Raw genomic sequence first — 26,757 nt, 5'->3', positions numbered from 1 at the left:
AAATTAATTTGTACATGAACAAGAAACCTCTAACACAGCAAGCTCTCAGTGTTCTGAGAACTAAGGCTGTTTGGCAAAGCTTGAGCCAGACCTTCGGAGTTGTTTGCCTGGTTACATGTGAGAATACAAGGGGCCAACACAACTTCTCAAACGGCTTCCCCTTGAAAAATGAAAACTGTGATTGGCAGGAGTGAGGAAAAATGCCAAGAGTGAGGGCAGAACTGGGCCTCTTTTCTAAGATGGAATAATAACCTCAGGATTAGGACATGAAAACAAGAGAGCTCTATGTTGCTAGTGCTGAATATACCAGGCATGTTTTGTTCTAGGCTAACAGTCTTCTAAGGCAGGTAACACCTGGAGGAAAGATTGGGAGACAATCCTGCTGACCTCTACAAGCTGTTTGCTGTCTGCCTGCCCAGAAACACACTGATAGTAGAGTTCCATTTCTACCAGGCCTCACTTTCCTATCAACCTTGGCCACCCTTCAAATGCAAGCTCTTTTGTTACCTAATCTTTCCCATACTTGCTTTAATTCTGATATTGTGACAGTGTCTTCTTTCTTGACCCAAATACACATTGCTCTCCCCTTCCCAAATCTTACCCATGTGCCCTCTGGAACATTCACTCCATACCAACAAACTGCTATATTTAGTCTCTTTACTGAATAACTCTCCCACTTCTTACCTTAAATGAAATAGGCCCTCACATGTGGATTCATTGCTTCCCCTAGAGCCATCTCAAGTAGAGACTACTCAAGCATCCGAGTCTCAGGACTATACAGATCAACATTCTCCTCAGTCCCATTGCATGTATAACCAATTCCTCCTCTGCTAACATGGGGGATGTTCCCTCTTGTGAAGTTCTTTCTATCTAGATAAGCCATCCTGTAACTCCAGATTATTGTTATCATCTATGACTTCTGGTCCCATGATTTGGCACTTGGCTCAGTCTTCTATCCACCCAGATCCTTGGCATTGTGGGGTAAATACTACGTCCATGTGGACAGTATCCCGGGACCCAATCCTCACAGTTTTGACATTTTAAACTCATATGTTTCTCAGGCACCCACTTTCAGTTGCTATACTTTAGAGTCGCGTCATCATACAAAATATATCCATCTCTTACATCTTATATTCTAATAACTCACTGTTTGACCTTAATCTCCTATTCATCCTGCTCTGTTATTAATTTTACTCCTCTTCTTAGGCCTGATTCTCTACCTTCTTTCTCTCAACTGAAAGCATAGAAAAGTGGGAAAAAGTGAGGCTTTGGTTACATTTTGCTGGGTTTAAGTCCACATTTACTGTTCATTAGTTGTCTTTATTTTTATCATCTCTTAGTGGTTTAGAGTTCTTCTTTGAGTAATATGTTTTCAGGAAAGATAAAATTTGGGCTTTTGCATATCTGAGAATGCATTTCTGTTATTTTCACACATGTAAAGTTGTCTGTAGTAAGTTTCTTTTTCTGTCTTTTTCCCAAACAAAATTAAGAAAAACATTGCTTCACAAAACTTAAAGTGAAGTATCTGGGACCAGACTGATTTTTTTTTCTTGGGACTCTAGTGGATGCTTAATAGTGTTTTTCCCATCCAGTTCTTCTGTTTCCTTTGAGAAACTTCTCACAGTTCTGTTGAGCCTGTCAGTTGTAATGCCATGCAGGTCCCCCTCACTCCCCACCTCCAAAGAGTGGATATGTTACCCAGGTTGGTCAGAGTGCTACCTCTACTGATCACTTCTCTGATGGGAACCTGATGCAACCAGTGCCAGTCAGAGTCTTTCCTGGGATTGATATAAGAAATTGGGAGAAATAACTTCCTGCTAGATTGAATAAGTGAGGGAATGTGAGTTTGGGGTTAATGGTGGCTATCCTGTAACAGAGAGAAAGGGAGAGAGAAACAGAATAAAAGTAAACAGAGACACACAAAAGTGAGAAATGCAGAGAGCAATAGCACTGGTGATATAACTTGGAACCTTGATTCCAGTGACTTTGAACACAAACTCATCCTGAACTTCCTAGATTACATGAATTAATACAATTCTTGTTTTTACTTAAGCTAGTTTGGATTGGGTTTTTTTTGCTTGCAGCTGTGAGAGTTTGACCAGTAGTGATGAATCCAATTCTTTTTCTCCTTTGAGTATTTGTAAGATTCTTCTCCTAACCATGAAATTAAAAAATGTCTGCAGTGTCTGTCAAGATATCTCCTCAGTAGGTTTGCCTGAATCTGTAGAATCAGAATCAGAAAAGCTTTTTTTCCTATATGTTTTTGAATACTGCGTCTGTTCCGCTTGTTATTTTTTCTGTGTGTTGACTATCTAGACCCTAAAAATTCAAGCTCTTTCTTGATATCTCATCTAGTTGATCTTTTTATATGTAGTCTGAGAAGGCTTCCAGTTTTGTCCTCTATATCGATTTGATTTTCTACATTGTATATTCTGGTCTTGACTACTTCTAATGAAATTTTGCCTGCTATTATATTGTTTACTTCCCTAGGGTTATTTCTGTATTGAATTCAGATTAATTTTGAAATCTCTGCCAATTTTTCAGCCTCTGTGATTTTGAGTTCATATCTTTAATGATTCTATTTTTCCTTAAATTTGTGGGATTCATGAAGAAGTTCACCTGAAGTTATAGGCCTTTTTCAAATGCACATGTTTCCTCTATGGAATATTTTGCAGGTGCCTTTTTCCTTCTGTTTTTAATTTCTTGAATAAGGAAAGGCCCATCTATCTGCTCCTATAGGTCTCTCCTTAATTAAATGTTTAATATGAATGAGGTGGCTGCATTATCCTTGGATCTTCTCCCTATAAATCTTATTGCTATTAGTTTTTAGTTTTTTTTTTAAAGATTTTAAACTAGCGGATTGACTGTTGCATATTTACATTGCCCACAGGTTAAGGCAATGAAGAAGAAGCAGGATCCTGAACTATCACATGGGCAAGAACTTAGAGTTTATTTATCATGCTCTTTCTTTGAGGCTGTTGTGCTGGGTGATAACTGTTTGTGTACAGCTTTTCATTTGGCATGGCTATCTCTAACCCTCATTCTTGTTCTGCTGCCCAGTAACTCCAAAATAAGTGTTGCCTTACTATGAAGAAGTGCTACTCTTTCAGAGAAGGCTTGCCAACCTGCCTGCTTGGTTTAACAGTACCCTACCTGGGATCTCCTAAAACAGCTGCTTTTGAATGTTGCCGACCAACAGCTACCAGTACCATTCCAAAGAGTGCTTCCCTTTTATCCATTGTTACCCTCACCCCAGCCCCCGCTTTTCCACATTTGTGAGTGTTAGTGGGGTTCTGCCAGGGTAGTCTACTCACTTCTCTTTTTCTTAACTTTTTTTTTACTGTATAGTATAACATATATATAAAGCAAAGAAATAAAAAAAGCAATAGCTCTCAAAGCACTCTTCAACAAGTAATTACAGGACAGATCCCAGAGTTTGTCATGGTCTGCTATACAATCCTCTCATATTTTTCCTTCTAGCTGCTACAGAATATAGAGTACAAGAGGGCTTAAATATTTTTTTGTCATCACAATTGACTTTTTCCTTCTTTTTTTGTGAAAAATAACATATATACAAAAAAGGTATAAATTTCCAAGCACAGCACCACAATTAGCTGTAGAACATATTTCAGAGTTTGACATGGGTTACAATTTCACAATTTTAGGTTTTAACTTCTAGCTGCTCTAAAATACTGGAGACTAAAAGAGATATCAATTTAATGATTCAGCATTCATATTCATTTGTTAAATCCTATCTTCTCTGTATAACTCCACCATCATCTTTGATCTTTCCATCCCTCTCTTTAGGGGTGTTTGGGCTATGGCAGTTCTAAATTTCTCACATTGGAAGGATCTGTCACTAATATGGGGTAGGGAGATGAAACTATCTGATATTCTGGAGAGGCTGGTCTAGGTTTCAGGACTTATCTGGACCAGGGACCCATCTGGAGGTTGTAGGTTTCTGACAAGTTACTCTAGTTCCTGGAACCCTTGTGAAATCTTATAAATTGCCCTAGGTGTTCTTTAGGATTGGCTGAAATGGTCCTGGTTGGGGGTTGGTGGGTTATGATAGGTAGCAAGGTCTAACTGAAGCTTGCATGAGAGCAACCTCCAGAGTAGCCTCCCGACTCCATTTGAACTCTCTCTGTCACTGTTACTTTATTAATTACACTTCTTTCCCCTTTTGGTCAGGATAGAATTGTTGATCACACCGTGTCAGGTTTGGATTCATCCCGGGATGAATCCTGGGATGTCATCTCCCACGTCACCAGGGAGACTTACACCCCTGGATGTCATGTCCCACGTAGTGGGGAGGGCAATGATTTCACTTGCAGTGTTGGGCTTAGAGAGACTGAGGCCATATCTGAGCAACAAAAGAGGTCCTCCAGAAGTAACTCTTAGGCATGCTTATAGGTAGTCTAAGCTTTTCTGCTACCTACATAAGCTTCACAAGAGTAAGTCTCATGGTTGAGGGCATGGCCTATTGATTTGGGTGTCCCTAAAGTTTGATGCAGTATCAGGGGATTCCCCGATGGTAAGGTTTAATAGTTCCACATTTTTCTTCTACTCCTCAGGGGACTTTGCCAATACTTTTTTGATTATCTGCTTTATATACTCTAGGCTGTATCCAGGCATTACAATAATCTATACAGGATTAAAGGACCTCTTTCTTATTCTGTGCTCCCTGTGTTTTAGTTGGTTCAAATGAGCTGTACAGATAGGTTGAATTTGATTATGCACTACAGATAATTTCAGTTCCTTACCAAATAAACCTTTCTTCTGTTTGTCTCAAAGAGTATGTGTGGTTCTAAAATATAGAATTTGTCTTCCCTACCCCATCTTCTGAATTACTTTAACCCCAATCTGTTTGGCTTCGTTCTTATCTCTAAATATCAGGTTATATGAATAAAAGAGTCTCTCAAAATCCAGAAATAATAATCACCACTCCTGACTTAATGTGTCTGCTCTAAAAGCTTATGATTTAGGCCCCTGTTTTCTTATAAGCATTTTCTAAAGGTGACCGTACCATTTTTTGTTCTTTTTGTTTCTGGCTTAATTTGTCTCACCAAGTGTCCCACATGTTCACTCACATCTTGCATACCTCACAACTTCGTTCCTTTTTGTAGCAGCACAGCCTTCGTTCATTAGTATACCCCATCGTTTGCCAGTCTACTTCTCCATCAGTACATCCTTCAGCCACCTGCATTCAACGGACGTCATGTAGAGGGCCCAAAGTCCACAGTCCTTTAACATCTCAATTTTAGATAATTTCATCGTTCCCCAGAGAGAGAAAACCAATAAACACACCCTTGCCAAATAGAAAATCTAAACCATCTCTTAACTCTTGTCCCTCCCCCTTTTATTTACCTCTGCTGTTACTGTGGCAGCGCTGATGGTTTCCTTTTCAAAATAGCTTATGTCATGCAATAGCAGTTTTCCTCCTGTACCCTGGACTTAAACACTCTTTGTACACAAATCATATCTTTGAAGTAATTCTTGTGAGAATTCATATTTCTAGTGTTAATCAGTGGGACATGTAGGTCTATACAACCCCTTTCAATCTTACTCATCTTCAGTATGGTAATATCACTTACAGACCCACTAGAGAACCACCTTCACTCCTGTCTATTCCCTTACATTGGAATACAACCTCATTAGCTAATGGTTCACCCAATCTTTAGTTTCTATGTATCTCTAAGTCCCCTATATTCTGTATTATAAGCCTCTGTTTATACCTTTGTGCTGGTCATAAAAGTAGAATCATACGATATCTATCCTTTTGTGTCTGGCTAACTTCATTCAGCATTATATCCTCAAGGCTCATCCATCTTTTCATGTGCTTCAGGATGCCATTCTGTCTTACTGTTGTATAATATTCCATCATATGCATATACCACATTCTGTTGATCCACTTGTCTGTTGATAGCCATTTGGTTTGCTTCCATCTTTTGGTGATTATGAATAATGCTGCTATGAACATTGTTGTGCAAATGTCTGTTTGTGTCATTGCTCTCAGCTCTTCTGGGTATATAGCAAGTAGTGCTATTGCTGGGCCATAGGGTAACTCGATATTTAGTTTCCTAAGGACCTGCCAAACAGTCTTCCATAGTGGCTGCACCATTATCAATTCCCACCAGCAGTGCATAAGTGTCCCAGTTTCTCCACATCCTCTCCAACATTTATAGTTTTCTGTTTGTTTAATAGCAGCCATTCTTATAATTGTGAGGTTGTATCTCATTGTAGTCTTGATCTGCATTTCCCTTATAGCCAATGAAAATGAACATCTCTTCATGTGCTTTTGAGCCATCTGAATTTGGCTTCAGAAAAATGGCTATTCAAATCTTTAGCCCATTTTATAATTAGATTATTTGTTCTTGAGTTGATGATTTTTTTGTATATATAGGAATATATCTTTGTCCGATATGTGAGTTCCAAATATTTTCTCCCATTGAGTTGGCTGCCTCTTCACCTTGTAGACAAAGTCTTGAAGTGCAGAAGCAGTTGATTTTGAGGAGTTCCCATTTTTCTATTTTTTCTTTTGTTGCTTGCGCTTTGTGTGTAAAGTTTAGGAAGCAACCTCCTATTACTACGTCTTGAAGATGTTTCCCTACATTTTCTTCTAGAAGCTTTATGGTGCTAGTTCTTATATTTAGGCATTTGATCCACTTTGAGTTAATTTTTCTGTAGGGTGTATGATAAGGGTCCTCTTTCATTCTTTTGGCTATTGATATCCAAGTCTTTCATGCCCAATTATTGAAAAGACTATTTTGTCCCAGTTCAGAGGATTTGGGGGCCTTGTCAAAAATCATTTGACCATAGATTTGGTGGTCTATTTCTGCACTCTTGATTTTATTCCATTGGTCAGTGCTTCTATCTTTGTGCCAGTACCATGCTGTTTTGTTCACTGTGGCTTTATAATAGGTTCTAAAGTCAGGGAGTGTTAATCCTCCTACTTCATTCTTGTTTTTTTAGGATGCTTTTAGCTATTCGGGGTCTCTTTCCCTTTCAGGTGAATTTGCTAGTTAGTTTTCCCAAATCCTCAAAGTAGGTTGTTGGAATTTTGATTGGAACTGTGTTGAATCTGTAGATCAATTTGAGGAGAATTGACAACTATATTTAGCCTTCCTTTCCATGAGCAGGGAATGTATTTCCACCTATTTAGAGTTTCTTTGATATCTTTTAACGATGTTATGTAGTTTTCTTTGTACAAGTCCTTTACATTCCTAGTTAGGTTTATTCCTAAGTGCTTGATTCTTTTCATTGCTATTTTGAATGGATTTTTTTCCTTAACTGAATACTCAGCTAGTTCATTGCTTGTGCATAGAAATGTTACTGATTTTTACACATTAATTTTATATCCCACCACCTTGCTGAATTTGTTGATTAGCTGAAGTAACTTTGCTGTAGATTTCTCAAGACCTTCCAAGTATAGTACCATATCATCTGTAAATAATGAGAGTTTTGCTTCTTCCTTTCCAATTTGGATGCCTTTTATTTCTTTGTCCTTCCTGATTGTTCTAGCTGGAACTTTTAGCACAATGTTGAAGAATAGTGGTGACATTGGGCATCCTTGTCTTGTACCTGATCTTAGGGGGAAAGCTTTCAGTCTCTCTCCATTGAGTACGCACATTGATTTTTCATATATTCCCTTTATCATATTGAGGTAGTTACCTTTGATTCCTATCTTTTGGAATATTTTTATCAGGAGAGAATGCTGAATTTTGTTGAATGCTTTTTCAGCATTGATTGAGATGATCTTGTGATTTTTCCCTTTCGATTTGTTAATGTGATGTATTACATTAATTGATTTTCTTGTGTTGAACCATTCTTGCATTCCTTGTATAAACCCCACTTGGTCATGGTGTATAATTCTTTTAATGTGCTGTTGGATTTGATTTGCTAATATTTTATTGATAATTTTTGCATCTGTGTTCATTAGGGTGATTGGTCTGTAGTTTTCCTTTCTTGTAGCATCTTTACCCGGTTTTGGTATTAAAATGATATTAGGTTCATAAAATGAGTTAGATAGAGTTCCTTTTCTCTCAATTTTTTCAAAAGTTTGAGCAGGATTGGTGGTAGTTCTTTATGAAATGTTTGATAAAATTCCCCTGTGAAGCCATGTGGCCCTGGGCTTTTCTTTGTAGGAAGATTTTTGATGACTGATTGAATCTTTTTATTTGTGATTGGTTTGTTGAGACCTTCTATTTCTTCCTGAGTCAGTGTAACTTGTTTGTATGTCTCCAGGAATTTGTCCATCTCATCTAAGTTGTCTAGTTTGTTGGCATGTAGTTGTTCATAGTATCCTCTTATAATTTCTTTTATTTCTTCAGGGTCTGTGGTAATGCACTCCTTCTCATTTCTGATTTTGTTTATTTGCATCCTCTCCCTTTTTTTCCTTTGTCAGTCTTGCTAATGGCCCATCAATTTTATTGATTTTCTCAAAGAACCAACTTTTGGTTTTATTGATTCTTTCTATTGTTCTTTTGTTCTCCCAGTCATTTATCTCTGCTTTAATCTTTGTTATTTCTCTTCTACTATTCGTTTTGGGGTTAGTTTGCTGTTTTTTCTCAAGTTCCTCCAGGTATGCTGTTAAATTCTTGATTTTTGCTTTTTCTTGCATCTTAATGTAGGCATTTAATGCAATAATTTTCCATCTCAGCACAGCCTTTGCTTCATCCCATAAATTCTGATAAGTTGAATGCTCATTTTCATTCATCTCTAGATAGCTACTGATTTCTGTAGCAATTTCTTCTGTGACCCACTGGTTGTTTAAGAATGTGTTATTTAATCGCCATATATTTGTGAATGTTCTTGTTCTTTGGTGGTTATTGAGGTCCAGCTTCCTCCCATTGTGATCAGAAAAAGTGCTTTGAATAATTTTTGTGTTTTTAAATTTATAAGGACCTGTTTTAAGCCCCAGCATGTGATCTATCCTGGAGAATGTTGCGTGAGCACTAGAGAAGAATGTATACCCTTGTGTTTAGGGGTGCAGTGACCTATATATATGTCTTAGGTCTAATTCATTTATCAGGTTATTTAACTTCTCTATTTCCTTGTTGATCTTCTGTCTGGTGGTTCTATCTATAGAGAAGAATGGTATGTTGAAGTCTCCTACTATTATTGTTGAAACATCTATCATTCCCTTCAGTTTTGCCAATGTCTGTCTCATGTTCTTTGGTGCCCCTTGATTGGGAGCATAAACATTTATAATTGTTATATCTTCATGGTGAATTGACCCTTTAATTAGTATATAGTGTCCTTCTTTGTCTCTTATGATGTCTTTACATTTAAAGTCTATTTTATCCAATATAATATAGCTACTCCTGCTTTCTTTTGGTTACACCTTGTGTGGAAAATCTTTTCCCATCCTTTCACTTTCCATCTATTTGTATTCTTGTGTGTAAGATGAGTCTCTTGTAGGTAGCATATAGCTGGATTATGTTTCTTAATCCGTTCTGCCAATCTGTATCTTTTAATTGGTAAATTTAGTCCATTAACATTCAAAGTTATTACTGAAAAGGCATTTCTTGATTCCATCCTCTTATCTTCTTAATTTTATTTATCAGATCTATATATTCTTTTCCCTCTTTCTCTTTGTATTCTTTAAATTACTGTTCTGGTTTGCTAGCTGCGGGAATGCAACACACTAGAGATGGATTGACTTTTAATAAAAGGGGATTTATTTTGTTGGTTCTTCAGAGGAAAGGGTGTGGGGTGAGTCACCGGTCACAGGGCTGCACTGGTGAGGGTAGCATGCCCAAGGAATGTGGCCTGGCTTACTTCCTAGTCCCGCACTCCCTTGCGTGCACTCCCACAGACTCTGTGGGCTCCGCACCTCCACGCTAGGCCTCTCAGTTCCTCAACCTCTGCAACCAAGGCTGCATGTGGTGCAGAAGACTTTCCCAGGTCAGCCGCACTCCCGAATCACCACCTCATTCGCCCTCCTGTCCCTTCTCTAACTTTTCCTTGGAGCAGGACTAATCTCGAGCTACTCTAGTTGGCCATCTTCCCGGAAGTCCTACTCACTTCTTTTTCATTTGAGTATTTTGGGCATTGTCTCTGGTTGTTATCTTTCCACTTGGTTTCACCATAATCATTCAGAAGCCATACAAATGAATCGTTTTTCAGTTTTTAGCATTGGTGCAGGTTTCCTTCTATTTTAATATTCTTTTTCTGCTTTCCATGGGATTTGGGGGTTAAAGGAAAGTTAGGCCCAGTTTTTCCAAGTCTCTCTTAAATCTATCCCCTTTCCTCCACCTGCAGTGTTATTACCTTATCTCAAATCTAGTGATGGCTAACTCTGTAGCAAGAGTCCCCTGCCTTGATCTTCTTGCTCTTTTTTTGGCTCTGCTCTCCTAGCATTGGCACTCAGACAGTGGCTTGGATCCTAGGAGATATTTAATTGTATTAGAATTGCCTTCAAATTCAGGTAACCCAAAATCCCTGTACTATAGCTTGAGTAGATAGTAAGGCCAGGGGTGGCCACTAGAAGGCTGTTAGGAAGGCTCCCCGATACCATTAAGTCCAGGCTCCTCCTACATTCCTGCCCCATCACCTTCAGTGATGTTCGCTACACCCCTAGGCTTTTCATGCATTCCGGAAGGTGGGGGGCGGGGGGAGGCAGTAGCAAGAGATTTCTTTTTCCGTTTCTTTGATGAGGAATGTCTCGTGGTCACTCCTACCTGATGGGAGGCGTGGAAATTGAATCTTTAGTTTTTACAGAGTCAGGCAAGGAAGAAATGGGTTAGAGAAAAGAAGTGTGAGTGCTGAACTTTGGTGCCTGCCTCTTTCTTTGACTCCAGCATCTGTCAGTCAGAAGTAAAAAATAATAGTAGAATGCGGCTACTATCTTAGTTCCATATTCAGAATTTTGCTTTTATGCAGAAGGAAAAAAAGAGGGGGTGATGGTGGCTCCAAGTGACTGTTTCTCATTTTTTTTTTTGCCAGTTCCACCCCTTTTAAAATCTCTCTCTCTAAATTAGGGGCTGTTAGTGGTTTCTTCCAAATTTCCTCCACTTTATACCATTGGTTCTAGTTTGCTAGTTACCAGAATGGCTTTTAAAAAGGGAAATTTAATAAGTTGCTAGTTTACAGTTCTAAGGCCAAGAAAATGTCCCAATTAGAACAAATCTATAGAAATGTCCAATCAGAGGTATCCATCCAGGGAAAGATACCTTGGTTCAAGAAAGCTGATGAAGTTCAGGGTCTCTTTCGCATCTGAGAAGGCACATGGTGAACACAGTCATGGTTTCTCTCTCAGCTGGAAGGGCACATGGTGAGCAAGGCATCATCTGCTAGCTTTCTCTCCTGGGTTTCTATTTCATGAAGCTGCCCGGGAGGCGTTTTCCTTCTTCATCTCCAAAGGTCGCTGGCTTGTGGTCTCTTTGCTTCTTGTGACTATGTCATTCTTCTCTGCTCTCTCTGAATGTCTTATTCTCCAGAATGTTTCTTCTTTTATAGGACTCCAGAAACTTATCAAGACCCCCCCTCCAAATGGGTGGAGACATGTCATCACCTAATCCAGCTTAACAGCCACCCTTGATTAAATCACATCTCCAGGAGAGGATCTGATTATACAGTTTCAAACATGCAGTATTGAATAGGGACTATTCTGCCTTTATGAAATGGGATTTAGATTAAAACATGGCTTTTCTAGGGGACATACATCCTTTCAAACCAGTACACCATCACACTGCACAATTCTTTCAAGAAGAACAATGGTATATAGATTTCTAATATCTTGATTCAGTAGTTGTTGAGATTTGCACTATGAGGTTGGAACATTTCCCTGGATTTTTTTCTGGATTATTTTTGTCTAATAATTGTGTTTCCTTTTTATTTTTTAATGTTTATTATAGTCTGTTTCAGGGTGGAGAGATTTGTAAATTTGTATTTGTGTCACCAGCTTTCCCAGAGGTATCTATATTTGATGAAGAAGATTTTGTGTCTCTCCCCCACCACTACCTCAAACTTTAGGATTTTGCTTTTCTTATTTCTGGTAGTCAAGCAGTGTTTTATTTCTTTTCTGTCCTTTCCCTGTGTAATCTGAATGCTTCTTGGCATTTTGGACCACTCCACAACATTAAGTGACATTTTCCATTTCTTTTGTGTGTCTCAATGGCCCCAGCAGGTTCACAGATGCAACACAACTGTGCAGAAGGTCAGAGAATGCTAATGGGACATTTAGCAGCAAGTGTTCCTGTTTGACTTTTTGTTGAAAACAAAATTGAATTGACAGAAATAGAAAATGCAATTCTAATTTGATGTAGAAGCTGTTCCAAGTTAGAGTTTTTATATTGGTCATTGACAGATGTAATTAAAGATATTATTTCAGATGGAATAATTTCATTACCGTCATTCTCAGTCTAAAGAATGCCTTATGATTGAGTGATGAATCATAATGGTGTGAATCATTAGACACATCTCCCAAGTGCTTCTTTGTAACATATAAGTTAGATTTTGAATGTGCCTTACAAATATGCAGTAAAATTTTTTACATTAGAAATATGTTGAAAAATTGATTTAAATGTATATTTTTAAGATGTATACTGCTACAATTATAATTCAAAAGAATTTTCATCCATGCCTATGGAAATATCACTCCCTGTATATAAGTATTATACACTGTGGCTCTCCTCTTGAAGTAATGAAATAAAGTGAAAAGATCAGGTGATTTGGAGTCAGAAGATTTATTTACTAGCTATGTTAACTCAAACAAATACTTGATATCTGACTCTTGGTTTTACTTTCTACAAAATGGTAATAGTAGTATATGTCAAAGAGCTGTTGGAAGTATAACATGGTATAATATACTTTGTAAATTTCAAAACATTATATGTATGTGTAAATTGTTATTACTTAGAATGAAGCATAAGTTCAAAGAAAGTCTATATTATTATAAAAATCCCTTGACTGTTTATTGCAACTTCTTCTCCAAAGCTTCTAATTGAACACTTATAAAATAGTGCAAGTAAGGGAGAATTATAGCTTGAAAACTTCTCTCATCCAGAAATTGCTTTCATATTGGAATTTCATCTTTAAATGTTCAAGTGATTAATCATCAAGAAGATTGAATTTGGCTCCTGAGCATGAATTTTCTAGTCCTAACTCAAACCCAGCTCAAACTAGGTTGGTTAAAAACATAACTTTATTTGTTCATTTGATACAAGGAATGGGTGAACTATCAAGACATAGAAAACACATATATACTACCGGGGCACAGAAAATTCTAGGACTCCATTGTTGCTAGGACTCTGGCACTCATTTCTGCTTCCATTTATGTGCCAGCTTCTATCATTTCTCTGAATGCAGAAAATATGATTTCCCCCACCTGTTTCTAAAAAAATTTATTCTGTTACCATATATACAATCTAAAATTTCCCCTTTTGATCATATTCAGGTATATATCACAGAGCTGTTAATAATGTTCACAGTGTTGTGCTACCGTTACTGCCATCCATTTCCAAAACATTTCCATCATTCCAGATAACCCTGTACACTTTAAGCCTTAATTTCCCATTCTCTGTCCCTCCCCTGCCCCCTAGTAATCTGTATTCCAGATTCTGTCTCAATGAGTTTGTTTCTTCATATTGATTAAAGTGAGTGAGATCATACAATATTTGTCCTTTTCTGTCTGGTTTATTTCACTCTAATTAATGTCTTCAAGATTCACCCATTGTTATTGCATGTATCAGAACTCCATTCCTTTTTAGTGCTGAATAATATTCCATTGTATATATATATATATCACTTTTTGTTTATCCATTCATTGGTTGATGGACATTTGTTTGCTTCTATCTTTTGGCAATTGTGCCCTAATGCTGCTTTGAACATCAATGTGCAAATATCTGTGACCCTGCTTTCAATTATTTTGGGTATATATCTAGTAGTGGCATTGCTGGCTCATATGGTAATTCTATATGTAGCTTTCTGAGGAACATACAAACTGTCTTCCACAGCAGCACCATTTGCATTCCCATCATCGATATGAATGAGTGTTCTTATTGCTTTGCATTTTCTTCAACACTTGTAATTCTGTTTTTTTTTAATATCAGCCATTCTAGTATGTGTGAAATGATATCTCACTGTGATTTTTAATTTACATTTCTCTAATAGCTAATGATGTTGAGCATGTTCTCATATGCTTTTTAGCCATTTGTATATATCCTCTTGGGGGAAATATCTGTTCAAGTTTTTGCCCATTTTTTAATTGGATTGTCTTTTTATTATTGAGTTATAGGAATTTTATTCTGTTTAGCAGCCATTTTTATTTCCTTTTCTGTGGAAAAAATGAGTAAAAAAATTCCAACTCCCATAAAAACATCTATTCTTACCGAATTGGTCCACATGTGAATGCATTTTTGTATAGTGTACTTATAATAGATAGCCTACTCTCTTTTTTTTCTTTTTCTATTAGAGCCAGGATTTAGTAGAATCATGCTACTTATTAATTAATATGTATATTGGTTTACATCATGCCTACCAAGATTTATGAAAGTCACATTTCTTCTTTATTGAAATCAATGTTTCTTTTCAGTCAGTAAAAACAAGCATCTTTTCAGGCTATCCTTCAACAAATAGTGTCCTTTTGTTAAAGTTACATGTTCTATTATTTTTTTTTTTTTTGTCTTTTTGGTATGCTGTATGATAGGGGTCACATTTCATTCTTTTTCCATGTGACTATCTCATTATTGCAGCACCATTTGTTGATTTTTGGGGGGGGAGGGGGCAGTGCACAGGCTGGGAATTGAACCAGGTCTCCTACATGGCAGGCAAGAATTCTACCACTTGAGTACCCTTGCTCCCCCCCCGCATTAAGCTTTTTTAAATGCAATTTTATTGAGATATATTCACACACCATGTAATCCATCTCAAGTATACAATCAGTATTATTATATAGTTGTGCATTCATCACCATAGTCCTTTTAGAGCATTTTCATTACTCCCTAAGAAGAAATAAAAATAAAAAAGAAAACCCAAAACATCACATACCTCATTATTATTATTTTTATCTTTATTTTATTACTCATCTACCCATATACTGGATAAAGGGAGTGTCAGTCACATGGTTTTTACATCACAGTCACACGATAAAAGCTAAATAGTTAGACAATCATTATTAAAGATCATGGCTAATGGATTACATTTCAACAATTTCAAATATTTCTTCCTAGCTATTCTAATACACCAGAAACTAAAAAAGAAATATCTATATAATGTCAGCAGTCAAGCATTTGTTAAATCCTAATTTCTCAGTTACAACTCCCCCCCTCTCATTTAATCATTCTCTCAGTATTCAAGGATATCTGGGCAAAGACCATTTTAACTTCTTTAAGCTGTAGAGTGGTGCTGACCTTATCAAGGTATGGGGTAAAGGAATGAAACTGGTTGATGTTCTTGGAGAGACAGGTACCTCTGGGTTTCAGGGCTTACCTGGCAAAGGAACAATCTGAAGGCCTTAAAGTTTTTGAAGAAAAAAAAAAAGGAAAACTTTTATAAACTTTTAGATAGAGCCCTGGGTATTTAGGGTTTTCAGGAGTACTGTTGGTTGTGGCCTAGCACACTGTGGCAAATTGCAGTATTTGGCTGAAGCTTGTATAAGAGTAACCCTCAGAATAACCTCTTGACTCTATTTGAAATCTCCTAGTGCCTGAAATGTTATTTTGTTTCACTTCTCTTCCCCGTTTTTTTTGTAAAGAAGGCATTCTCAATCTCATAATGCTAGGTCCAGGCTCATCCCTGAGAGTCATGTCCCACGTTGCCAGGGAGACTTACGTCTTGAGGATCATGTTCCACTTAGGAGGGAAGGTAGTGAGTTTATTTGCAGAGTTGACTTAGTGACAGGGGCTATGTATGAGCAACAAAAGAGGTTTTCTGGAGGTGACTCCTAGGCATAATCATAAGTAGGCTTAGCTTTACCATTACAGAAATAAATTTCATAAGGGCAAGCCTCAAGATTGAGGGCTTAGCTTATTAAATAGGGAGTCCCTAATGCTGGGTAGAATATCAGGAATTCCCCAGTGGGGAAGTTTATTAGTTCCACATTTTCCCCCAGTCCCTCAAGGGGGTTTTACAAATGTTTTTTTATTTTCCACCCAAGATTCTCTGGAATGTTTTGGGATTCACATTAACTTGTACAGAATAACAAGATCTCATTCTCTATTCTAGGGATTAAATCAGGTTGTTTAAATAAACTGACTAGACAAGTGTTCTAGTTTGCTAGCTGCCAGAATGCAATATACCAGAAACAGAATGGCTTTTAAAAAGGGGAATTTAATAAGTTGCTAGTTTACAGTTCTAAGGCTGAGAAAATGTCCCAATTAAAACAAGTCTATAGAAATGTCCAACCAAAGGCATCCATTCAGGGAAAGATACCTTGGTTCAAGAAGGTCGCTGAAGTTCAGGGTTTCTCTCTCAAGTGAGAAGGCACATGGCGAACAGAGTCAGGGCTTCTCTCTCAGCTGGAAGGGCACATGGCAAACATGTGAGTCATCTGCTAGCTTTCTCTCATGGCTTCTGGTTTCATGAAGCTCCCCGGGAGGTGTTTTCCTTCTTTCATCTCCAAAGGTTGCTGGCTGGTGGACTCTGCTTCTTGTGACTATGTCATTCTTCTCTGCTCTCTCTGAATCTCTCTCATTCTCCTAAATGTTCCCTCTTTTATAGGACTCCAGAAACTAATCAAGACCCACCCAACTGGGTGGACACATATCGTCACCTAATCCAGTCTAACAACCACTCTTGATTAAATCACATCTCCAGGAGATGATCTGATTACAGCTTCAAATATACAGTATTGAATAGGGATTATTCTACCTTTATGAAATGGGATTTTGATTAAAACATGGCTTTTCTAGGGTACATATATCCTTTCAAACCAGCACAACAGGTTAAATTAGATTGTGTGCTATAGAAAATGTACATTTTGAACGAAATAAACATCTCTTCCTTTGGTTTCACACAGAAGTTGAAGTTTTAAAGTACAGACAATATCATCTTTTACCCTGTATTCTGATTTACCTTAGTCCCAACCAGATCCATTTAATTCATATCTCTAACTGAAGTCTGACCTCTGTTTCAGCTTCTTTAATAGTTGCTGTATAGAGTATTGCTGACTTTCAGAGTTACAGATTCTAACTCTGAGTCTTAGGTGTGAAAAGGATACCCAAAGATCCAGGGAACTACCAGGTTATATACAAAGAGCATAGCTCTCAGAATTTAGAAATAACTGTTAAAACTCAGGAATAGATGTGGCTTCTGCTTACACTTTAGGGACCTTTACAGTGAGCCTTATAGAACATTCTGTACTCCTTAATCATCGACTGCCCAGTCTCTGCCCACTTTCTATCTCTTGATAACTTACATTCTTGAATTCAATCCTCAGAGTTTTCTCATTATAGTTAGTTTATATTAGTGAGGCCATACAATATTAGTCCTTTCAATTTTGGCTTATTTCACTCAACATAATGTCCTCAAGGTTCATTGACCTAGTTGCATGCCTCACTACTTCATTCCTTCCTGTAGCCATTCAGTATTCCATCATATGTGTACACAACAGTTCACCCTTCCATTCATCAGTCGATGTACCTTCGGCCACCTCCACCCATTTCAAATTTTGACTAATGTTGCCGTAAACACCAGTGTGCAGATGTTTATTTAGGTCTCCACTTTCAGTTCTTCCAAGTATATACATAATGACAGGGTTGCAGGCTCATATGGCAACCCTATACTTAGCCTCCTGTGAAACCACCACACTGCCCTCCAAAGGGCTGCACCATTCTACTTCCTTGCTGAGTGTATACTCTCTCTACACATCTTCTTTGGCACTTGTTTCTTTCTGTTTATTTTTTAAACAGTTTACTCAGACACCATCCAATGCATCCTAAGTACAGTCAGTGGCTCCTGGTATAATCACATAGTTATGCATTCACCATTACAACCTGTATGAGAACATTTCCATTTCTTCCACAAAGAAAGAAGAGGAAAAAATATATATATAAAAAGAGAAACAACAATGACAGCAACAGCAAGAAGAGTCCCATATCCCTCCCATATATTCCCTTCTTACTGATACCTAGCTTTGGTATATTGCCCTTGCTACAATTGAGAGAATATTGCAATGTTATTGTTAACTATAGACCCTACTTTGCATTAATTGTATTATTTTCCCTATATGATCCCATTTTTAAGACCTTGCAATGGTGACGTTCATTTGTCCCCCCTCATGTAAAAATTTTTTTGGATTTGTACATTTTATCACCATCATTGTCCACTTTAGGTTTACTAAGTTATACAGTCCCGGTTTTTATCCTCTTTCTTTCCTTCTGGTGTTATATATGTCCCTAGCTTTCCACTTCCAACAATACTCACACTCAGCTTTGTTCGTTATACTTACAATATTTTGCTACCATCACACAGTATTCTGCTATCCATTTCTGAATCTTTTCATTCAGTCTTGTTGAACATTCTGCATGCCTTCAGTATCAAGTGCCTGGTATCTACCCTTTTTCTATCTCCTGATAACTTATGTTCTCAACTTTAATTCGCAGAGTTTGTTCCTTATCGTTAGTACATATTAGTGAGATGGTACAGCATTTGTCATTTTGTTTCTGGCTTATTTCACTCAACATAATGTCCTCAAGGTTCATCCACGTTGTTACATGTGTCATGGCTGCATTCCATCTTACAACTGTGTAATACTCCATTGTATTATATACCATAGTTTGTTTATTCACTCACCCATTGATAAGTGAATAAACACCCATTTGGGCTATTTTCATGTTTTGGCAATTGTGAATAATGCCACTGTAAACATTGGTTACAAATGTCTGTTTGTGTCCCTACTTTCAGTTTTTGTGAGTACATACCTAGTAATGGGATTGCTGGATTGCACAGCAATTCCATACTTAGCTTCTGAGAAACTGCCAAACTGTCTTCCAGAGTGGCTGCATCATTTTACATCCCCACTATCAGTGATTAAGTGTACCTATTTCTTTACATCCTCTCCAGGACTTTTAGTTTTCTGTTTTTGATAATGGCCATTCTACTAGGTGTGAGATGATATATCATTGTGGTTTTGACTTGCATTTCCCTAATAGCTGGTGATGTTGAGCATCTTTTCATATGCTTTTGAGCCATTTGTATTTCCTCTTTGGAAATGTGTCTATCCCTGTCTTTTGCTCATTTAAAAAATTGAGATGTTTGTCTTTTTGTTGTTGAGTTGTAAGATATCTTTATATATTCTGGATGTTAAACCCTTATCTGATATGTGGTTTCTAAGTATTGTCTCTCATTGCATAGGCTGCCTTTTTACTTTCCTGACAAAGTCCTTTAATGTGTAAAATTATTCTATTTTGAAGAGATCCCATTTATCTATTTTTTCTTTCATTGCTTGTACTTTCAGTGTAAAGTCTAGGATATCATCTCCTACCACAAGATCTTTAAGATATGTCCCTACATTTTCTTTGAAAAGTTCTATGATCTTAGCTCTAATATTTATGTCTTTGATTCATTTTGAGTTAATTTTTGTATAAGGTGTGTGCTGGTTTGAAAGGATGTATGTCCCCTAGAAAAGCCATGTTTTAATCAAAATCCCTTTTCATAAAGGTAGAATAATCCCTATTCAATACTGTATGTTTGAAACTGTAATCAGATCATCTCCCTGGAGATGTGATTTAATCAAGAGTGGTTGTTAAGATGGATTAGATGAAGACATGTTTCCACCCATTTAGGTGGGTCTTGAGAAGTTTCTGGAGCCCTATAGAAGAAGAAACATTTTGGAGAATGAGAGTGATTCAGAGAGAGCCAGAGAAGAATGACATAGCCATGAGAGCTCACAAGACAGTGGTCTTTGGAGATGAAGGAAAACGCCTCCCAGGGAGCTTCATGAAACAGAAAGATAGGAGAGAAACCTAGCAGATGATGCCAGGCTCACCATGTGCCCTTCCAGCTGAGAGAGAAACTGTGACTGTGTTCACCATGTCCCTTCTCGGATGAGAGAGAGACCCTGAACTTCATCGGCCTTCTTGAACCAAGGTATCTTTCCCTGGATACCTTTGATTGGACATTTCTATAGACTTGTTGTAATTGGGACATTATCTTGGCCTTAGAACTCTAAACTTGCAACTTATCAAATTCCCATTTTTAAAAGGCATTCCGTTTCTGGTATATTGCATTCCAGCAGCTAGCAAACTAGAACAAGTGTGAGATAGGGAGCTTCTTTCATTCTTTTGAATATGGATATCCAGTTCTTCAGGTCCCATTTGTTAAAGAGGCTGTTCTATCCCAACTGCTTTATCAAAAATCAGTTGTCTGTAGATGAGAATATCTATTTCTGAACACTCAATTCAATTCCATTGGTCAGTATATTTACCTTTATGCCAGAACCATGTTGTTTTGACCACTGTTGCTTTGTAACATGCTTTAATGTCAGGTAGTGTGAGGCTTCTCACTTCATTTTACATTCTCAAGATATTTTTAGCTTTTCAGGGCACCCTACCCTTCCAAACAAATTAGATTATTCTTTTTTCTATTTCTGCAAAATAAGTTGTTAGAATTTTAATTGGTATTGCATTGAATCTGTAAATCAATTTGTGTATAATTGACATCTTAACCATTTAGTCTTCTAATCCATGAACATGGTATGCCCTTCTATTTGTTTAGGCCTTCCTTGATTTCTTTTAGCAGTGTTTTGCAGTTTTCTATGTACAGGTATTTTATGTCTTTGGTTACATTTATTCCTGAATGTTTGATTCTTCTGGTTACTGTTGTAAATGGAATTTTTTTCTTTATTTCCTCCTCAGATTGCTCTTTAGTAGTGTATAGAAACACTACTGATTTTTACATGTTGTTTTTGAATCCTGCCACTTTGCTACAACATTTATTAGCTGTAATAGTTTTGTGGTAATTTTAGGATTTTCTGCAATGATATCATATCTAAAAACAGTGAAAGTTTTACTTTTTCCTTTCAAATTTGGAAATTTTATTTCTTTATTTTGTATAGTTGTTCTAGCTAGAAGTTCTAGCATAATGTTGAAGTGTTTTCATCAACACTTCAACACTGCTGAATTTTGCCAAAAGCCTTTTCTGCATCAATCGAGATTATCATGTGATTTTTCTACTTCGATTTGTTGATTTGGTGTTTTACATTAATTGATTTTCTTGTATTGAACCATGTTTGTATACCTGGAATAAAACCACTTGGTCAAAGTGTATAATTCTTTTAATGTGCTCCTGAATTTGATCTGTATTTTGTTGATGATGATTTGCATTTATATTCATTAACTAGATTGGCCTATAATTTTCTTTACTGTAGTTATATTTGTCTGGCTTTGTTATTAGCATGATGTTGGATTCTGTGCCAGTTTGAAGCTGTTGTGTACCCCAGAGGAGCCATGTTCTTTAATCTTCATTCAATATTGATGTGTGGGAACATTTTTATTATTTCTGTGGAGATGTGACACCCAATGGTGGGTGGTACCTTTTGATTAGGTGGTTTCTCTGGAGATGTGTCCTCACCCTTACAAGGTGGGATCGCTTACTGGAGCCCTTTGAAAGGGAACCATTTTGGAAAAAGCTTCAGAGCCGATAGAGCCCACACAGTCAGAGACCTTTGGAGATGCTAAAAAAAAACAACCCCCAGGAATCCTTATGAAATGAGAAGCCAAGAGGCAAAGCTAGCAGATATTGCTATGTGTCTTCCTATCTGACAGAGGTGTTCAGAAGTCAGTGATACTGCAGATGCCAGCCATGTGCCTTCCCAGCTGACAGAGGTGTTCTGGATGGTAACAGCCTTTCTTGAGTGAAGGTAATCTCTTGTTGGTGCTTAATTTGGACATTTTCATGGCCTTAGAACTGTAAATTTGCAACTTAATGAATTTCTTTTTTAAAAGTTGTTCCATTTATAGTATATTGCATTCCTCCAGCTTCAAAACAACTTCACGGAATGTGTTACATAGCTTTCCCTCTTCAATTTTTTTTGAAGATTTTGAGCAGAATTGGTACTAATTCTTTTGTGAATGCTTAGTAGAATTCACATGTGAAGCCATCTGGTCCTGGATTTTTCTTTTTTGGGAGGTTTTTGATTACTGATTCGGTCTTTTTACTTGTGATTGGTTTGTTGAGGTCTTCTGTTTCCTCTTGAGTCAGTGTTGGTTGTTCATGCTTTTCTAGAAAGTTGTCCCTTTCATCTAAGTTGTCTGGTTTGTTAGCATATAGTTGTTCATAGCATTATCTCCTCTCATTATCTCCTTTATTTCTGTGGGGTCAGTAGTTATGCCCCTATTCCATTTCTGATTTTATTTATTTGCATCTTCTCTCTGTTTTTCTTTGTCAGCCTAACTAAAGGTCTACTGATTTTATTGATTTCCTCAAAGAACCAACTTATGGTTTTCTTGATTCTCTGTATTGTTTTCATGTTCTCAATTTCATTTATTTCTGCTCTGATCTTTGTTACTTCTTTCCTTCTGTTTGCTTTAAGGTTAATTTGTTGTTCTTTCTCTAGTTCTTCCAGGTGAGCAGTTAACTCCTTGATTTTTGCTCTTTTTTTTTTTTTTTTAGCATGGGCAGGTACTGGGAATCGAACCCAGGTCTCTGACATGTCTGGTGAGAACTCTGCCACTGTGCCATTATTGCCCGCCTGCTCTTCTTTTTTAATGTAATAATTTAGGGCAATAAATTTCCCTCTCAGCACTGCCTTTGATACATTCTGTAAGTTTTGTCGTGTTCTTGTTTTCCTTTGCCCTAAGATATTTACTGATTTCTTTTGTATTTTCTTCCTTGATTCACTAGTTGTTTAAGAGTGTATTGTTTAGCCTCCATATATTTGCTTATTTTCCAACCTTTCCCCTGTTATTGTTTCCACCTTCATTCCGTTACTACCTGAGAAAGTGTTTTGTATTGTTTTAATCTTTTGAAATTTATTGAGAACTTCTTTGTGACCCAACATGTGGTCTATCCTGGAGAATGATCCTTGAGCACTTGAGAAAAATATATATTCTGCTATTATGGGGTGAAATGTTCTCTAAATGTCTGTTTATATCTAGTTCATTTATCATATTCTATTTTTTATTAATTAAAAAAATTAACTAACACAACATTTAGAAGGTTTCTTTTTCCTTAGTGAGCCTCTGTCTAGATGTTCTATCCATTGATGAGAGTGTTGTATAGAATTCTCCAACTATTATTGAAGAGGTGTCTACTTCTTCCTTCAATGTTGTGTTTACCTCATGTATTGTGGGACACTCTGGCTTGGTTGTTATGTCTTCTTGATGAATTGTCCTTTTACTAATACTTAGTGTCCTTCTTTGTCCCTTTTAATTGTTTTACATTTGAAGTCTCATTTGTCTGATATTAGTATAGCTACCGCCTCTCTTTTCTGACTGTTGTTTGTGTGGAATATCTTTTTCCAGCCTTCCATTTTCCACCTGTTTTTGTCCTTAGGTCTAATGTGAGTCTCCTGAAAATAGCATATAGATAAATCCTGTTTCTTTTTCTGCCAGGCTATGTCTTTTGACTGGGGAGTTTAATCAACTAACATATAATGTTATTACTGTCAATGTAAATACTTTCTTCATCCATTTTGTGTTTTGGATTTTATATTTCATATCTTATTTTTTCTCTCTTTTTAACCCTTTTAGTTACCCCTACTGATAATCTTCATTTCTACAGTCTTCTCCAAACCTCTTCTACTGTCTTCTCCAAACCTCTTGCTCCTGTCTTTTCCTAAATGCCAGTAGCACTCACTTTAGTATTTCTTATAGAGTACATCTCTTGTTCACAAAGTCTGTTATCTGTTTATCTGTAAATATTTTAAACTCTCTCTCATTTTTGAAGGGCAGTTTTGCTGGATATATAATTCTTGATTGGCAGTTTTTCTCTTTCAGCATCTTAAATATATCATGCCAGTGCCTTCTTACCTCCAGGGTTTCTGTTGAGAAATCCACACTTAGTCTTATCGAGCTTTCCTTGTATGTGTGGGATCACTTTTCTCTTGCTGCTTTCAGAATTCTGGCTTTGACTTTGTCATCTGGCTATCCGATTAACATGTGTCTTGGAGTAGGTCTATGCAGATCTGTTCTGTTTGGGGTACACTGTGCTTTTCAGATCTGTAATTTTATCTCTTTCTTAAGATATGGGAAATTTTCTCCATTATTCTTTTTGCCCCTTTCCCCCTCTCTTCTCCTTCTGGGACACCCTTAACATATATATTCATTAACTTCATGTTGTTATTCAGTTGCCTGAGACTCTGCTCATATATTTCCATTGTTTTCCCTATCTGTTTTTTATGTAAAGGATTTCAGATGTTCTGTCCTATAAGATACTGAAAGAGAAAAACTGATATCCTTGTAAAATATCAGTTGGCCTTAGATGTGAGAGTCTATTTCTGAACTCTCAATTTGATTCCATTGGTTGATATATCTGCCCTAGTACCAGTTCCATGCTGTTTTGACCACTGTAGCTTTGTAGTAAATTTTAAAATTAGGACTTGTGGACTTCCTGGAAGATGGCAGAGCAGAGTAGAGTGAGTTCACTCCTGCTCTGTGAAACAAGGTATGGGATGGGGAGAAAATCACTGGGACTGCAGGTCTCATGATTTGAGTAAACAAGGAGGGTCTTTAGGCAGTTTTGGGGAGGAGAGCACTGGAGGATCAGATGGGGAGAGCAAGTGGGATTGGGTGATTTGGATACCCACTGGGTAGGCTGCAGTGCATGGGGGAGGTGTGACAGGAAGGAACTGACAGTCCTCAGCTCTAGCCTGCCCAGCTGCCGGCTGGGGAAACCTCCCCACATGGTCGTAGTGGACAGCACCTATGGGGAGATCAGCAGTTGGCCGACTCTCCACTGCTGGGTCAGTCCTCGGGGTGGGTGTGAGTGATCATCTGGCTGGGTGCAGAAACAGCCAGCCTGCAGGCATGTTGTCTGGCAGACCCACCAGTGCTATGGATCAGTTGATCCCCCAAGAACTGGTAGGCTCCCCAGTACCCGTGACAGAGACTGGCCAACAGGCCATGCCAGGCCCGGAGCAGCCACCCTACTGAAAATGCTAACCTTGAGTTGCTTCCACCGGAAAGGGCAGGGCCGAGGGAGAAGGAGACTTGGTGCTCCACCTGCTGACCAGACACAGTAAGTGCAGGTTGACTGTGCCAGATAGGGAGAAGGGAGACTGAGGGAGAAGGAGTCTTGCGATTGCCACCTTCTGGGAAGAAGGGGTAAGTGCAGGCAAGCTAACTCTGCCTAGACCTTAATTTTTTTTTCTTAATATTCCTGTTTTCTTTTCTCCCTTTTTAAAATATAGTCTTTCAATGCATTTTTATTAATAGTATAGTTGTTCTTTCCATTGTTTTTTTATAACTATTTTATATTATCTTTTTATTCTTTAGTTTCTATTTCACATATTATTTTTTATTATACCATTTCATTTGTTTATATTATTACAATTATTACTTCTCTCTTAAATTTTCTCTTCCTTTTGTGGGCACCAGCTTTTCTTCACTCCATAGTAGTAGAGTAGTAGAGTTACTTCACTCAACAGTAGTTGAGGTGTATTTCATAGTTGTTCTTGTTTTTGTGTTTCATATTTTTATTACATTATTATTTTATAATTATTATTATCTCTTTCTTCTTTTTTTTTTTTGTGTGTGTGTGCATAGGTTGGGAGTTGAGCCTGGGTCTCCCACGTGGTAGGCAACCATTTGGCACTGGAGTACCTGGTCACCCCCGCCTGCCTTCTGATAGACCCTTAAGTTGAATGTATCCATCCAAATCTTCATTTGATGGCAAATAACTGGCAAAGAAAGTACAAAAGGAACCATTCAGCAAAAAAAAAGTAAATACAAAACTTTAGAAGAGTAAAGGAAACCAACTTGCAAAATAACCACATCAAGATAATCAAATGCAAAGGGGGCCCAAGATGGCAGATTAGTGAGGTGTGGAATTTAGTTCGTCCTCCAAAGCAGCTAGTAAATAGGCAGGAACAGTGCAGAACAACTGCTGGGGCCACGTCAGTGACCAGACACACGGCATACCCAGTCTGGACTAGCTGGACTGGCTGTGAGCCCACCCAGAATTGTGAGTCCCCCAAGCCATGGCAGCCGGCACCCCTATCCCACAGGCTGCTTCTCAGAGGGAATAGGAAAGAGACTTTACCAGCAGCAGGGGCTGAGCGCAGCCAAGCTCCAATTGTGAAATTAATTAACAAATTCTGACTGCTGAAAATAGGCCCCCAGCACAGCTGAACCTCGGGTAAAAGCTGACATTGCTGGATTTTGCCCCAGCACAGAGAGGGCAGGGCTGATGGAAAGAAAAAAAGAAAAGAAAAGAAAAAAAACAGGTTTTTGGGGTTGGATAGCACATAATTCTTGAAAGAGTCTGGGCCCTGAATGAAAGGAGGTGGCACATAGGACCTGGAGATACACAAAGCAGCATACCAACTTAAGCTCCTGATTGGCAAACTGAGGAACGGGGGTCCTGCTCTGAAAAGGATTTTTCTTTTCTGTTTTTTTTTTTTTTTTGTGGCTGTGTTTCTATGGCTTGATTACTCTTTGGATACAGCTGCAGAGCTTCTCTGGCTGCAGCTGCCCCAGGCATAGGCAGAACTGAGCTTGTTTGAGGGTTTGTCTGGAGACTGTGCCTTCCCCAGGAGAGGGGTGGGGTCCTGGAATCCCTCCCTCAAGGAATTCAGACCCCAGGGTCTGGAAAAGTGAAGCAACTAAAGCCAGCCTGTAACCTCTCCTCTGTCTCAACCATGCCCCCAGCAGGGAG

The 26,757-nt window shown here is 37.9% G+C and overlaps 1 long non-coding RNA gene across 2 annotated transcripts in view; it reads left to right on the top strand.

Annotated features, from left to right (window-relative positions):
* Positions 1-26,757, top strand: part of LOC143667517 (uncharacterized) — a 108,421-nt gene that overhangs the window by 65,014 nt on the left and 16,650 nt on the right. For both annotated transcript variants that reach the window (XR_013168080.1, XR_013168078.1), the window contains exon 6: positions 25,647-25,822. This is a non-coding gene — a long non-coding RNA (uncharacterized LOC143667517). The remainder of the gene's footprint in view (positions 1-25,646; positions 25,823-26,757) is intronic.

This window comes from Tamandua tetradactyla, chromosome 2 (assembly GCF_023851605.1).
Source record: "Tamandua tetradactyla isolate mTamTet1 chromosome 2, mTamTet1.pri, whole genome shotgun sequence".
In the NCBI taxonomy this organism is placed as follows: domain Eukaryota; kingdom Metazoa; phylum Chordata; class Mammalia; order Pilosa; family Myrmecophagidae; genus Tamandua; species Tamandua tetradactyla.
This window is presented reverse-complemented; position numbering and strand designations above follow the sequence as displayed.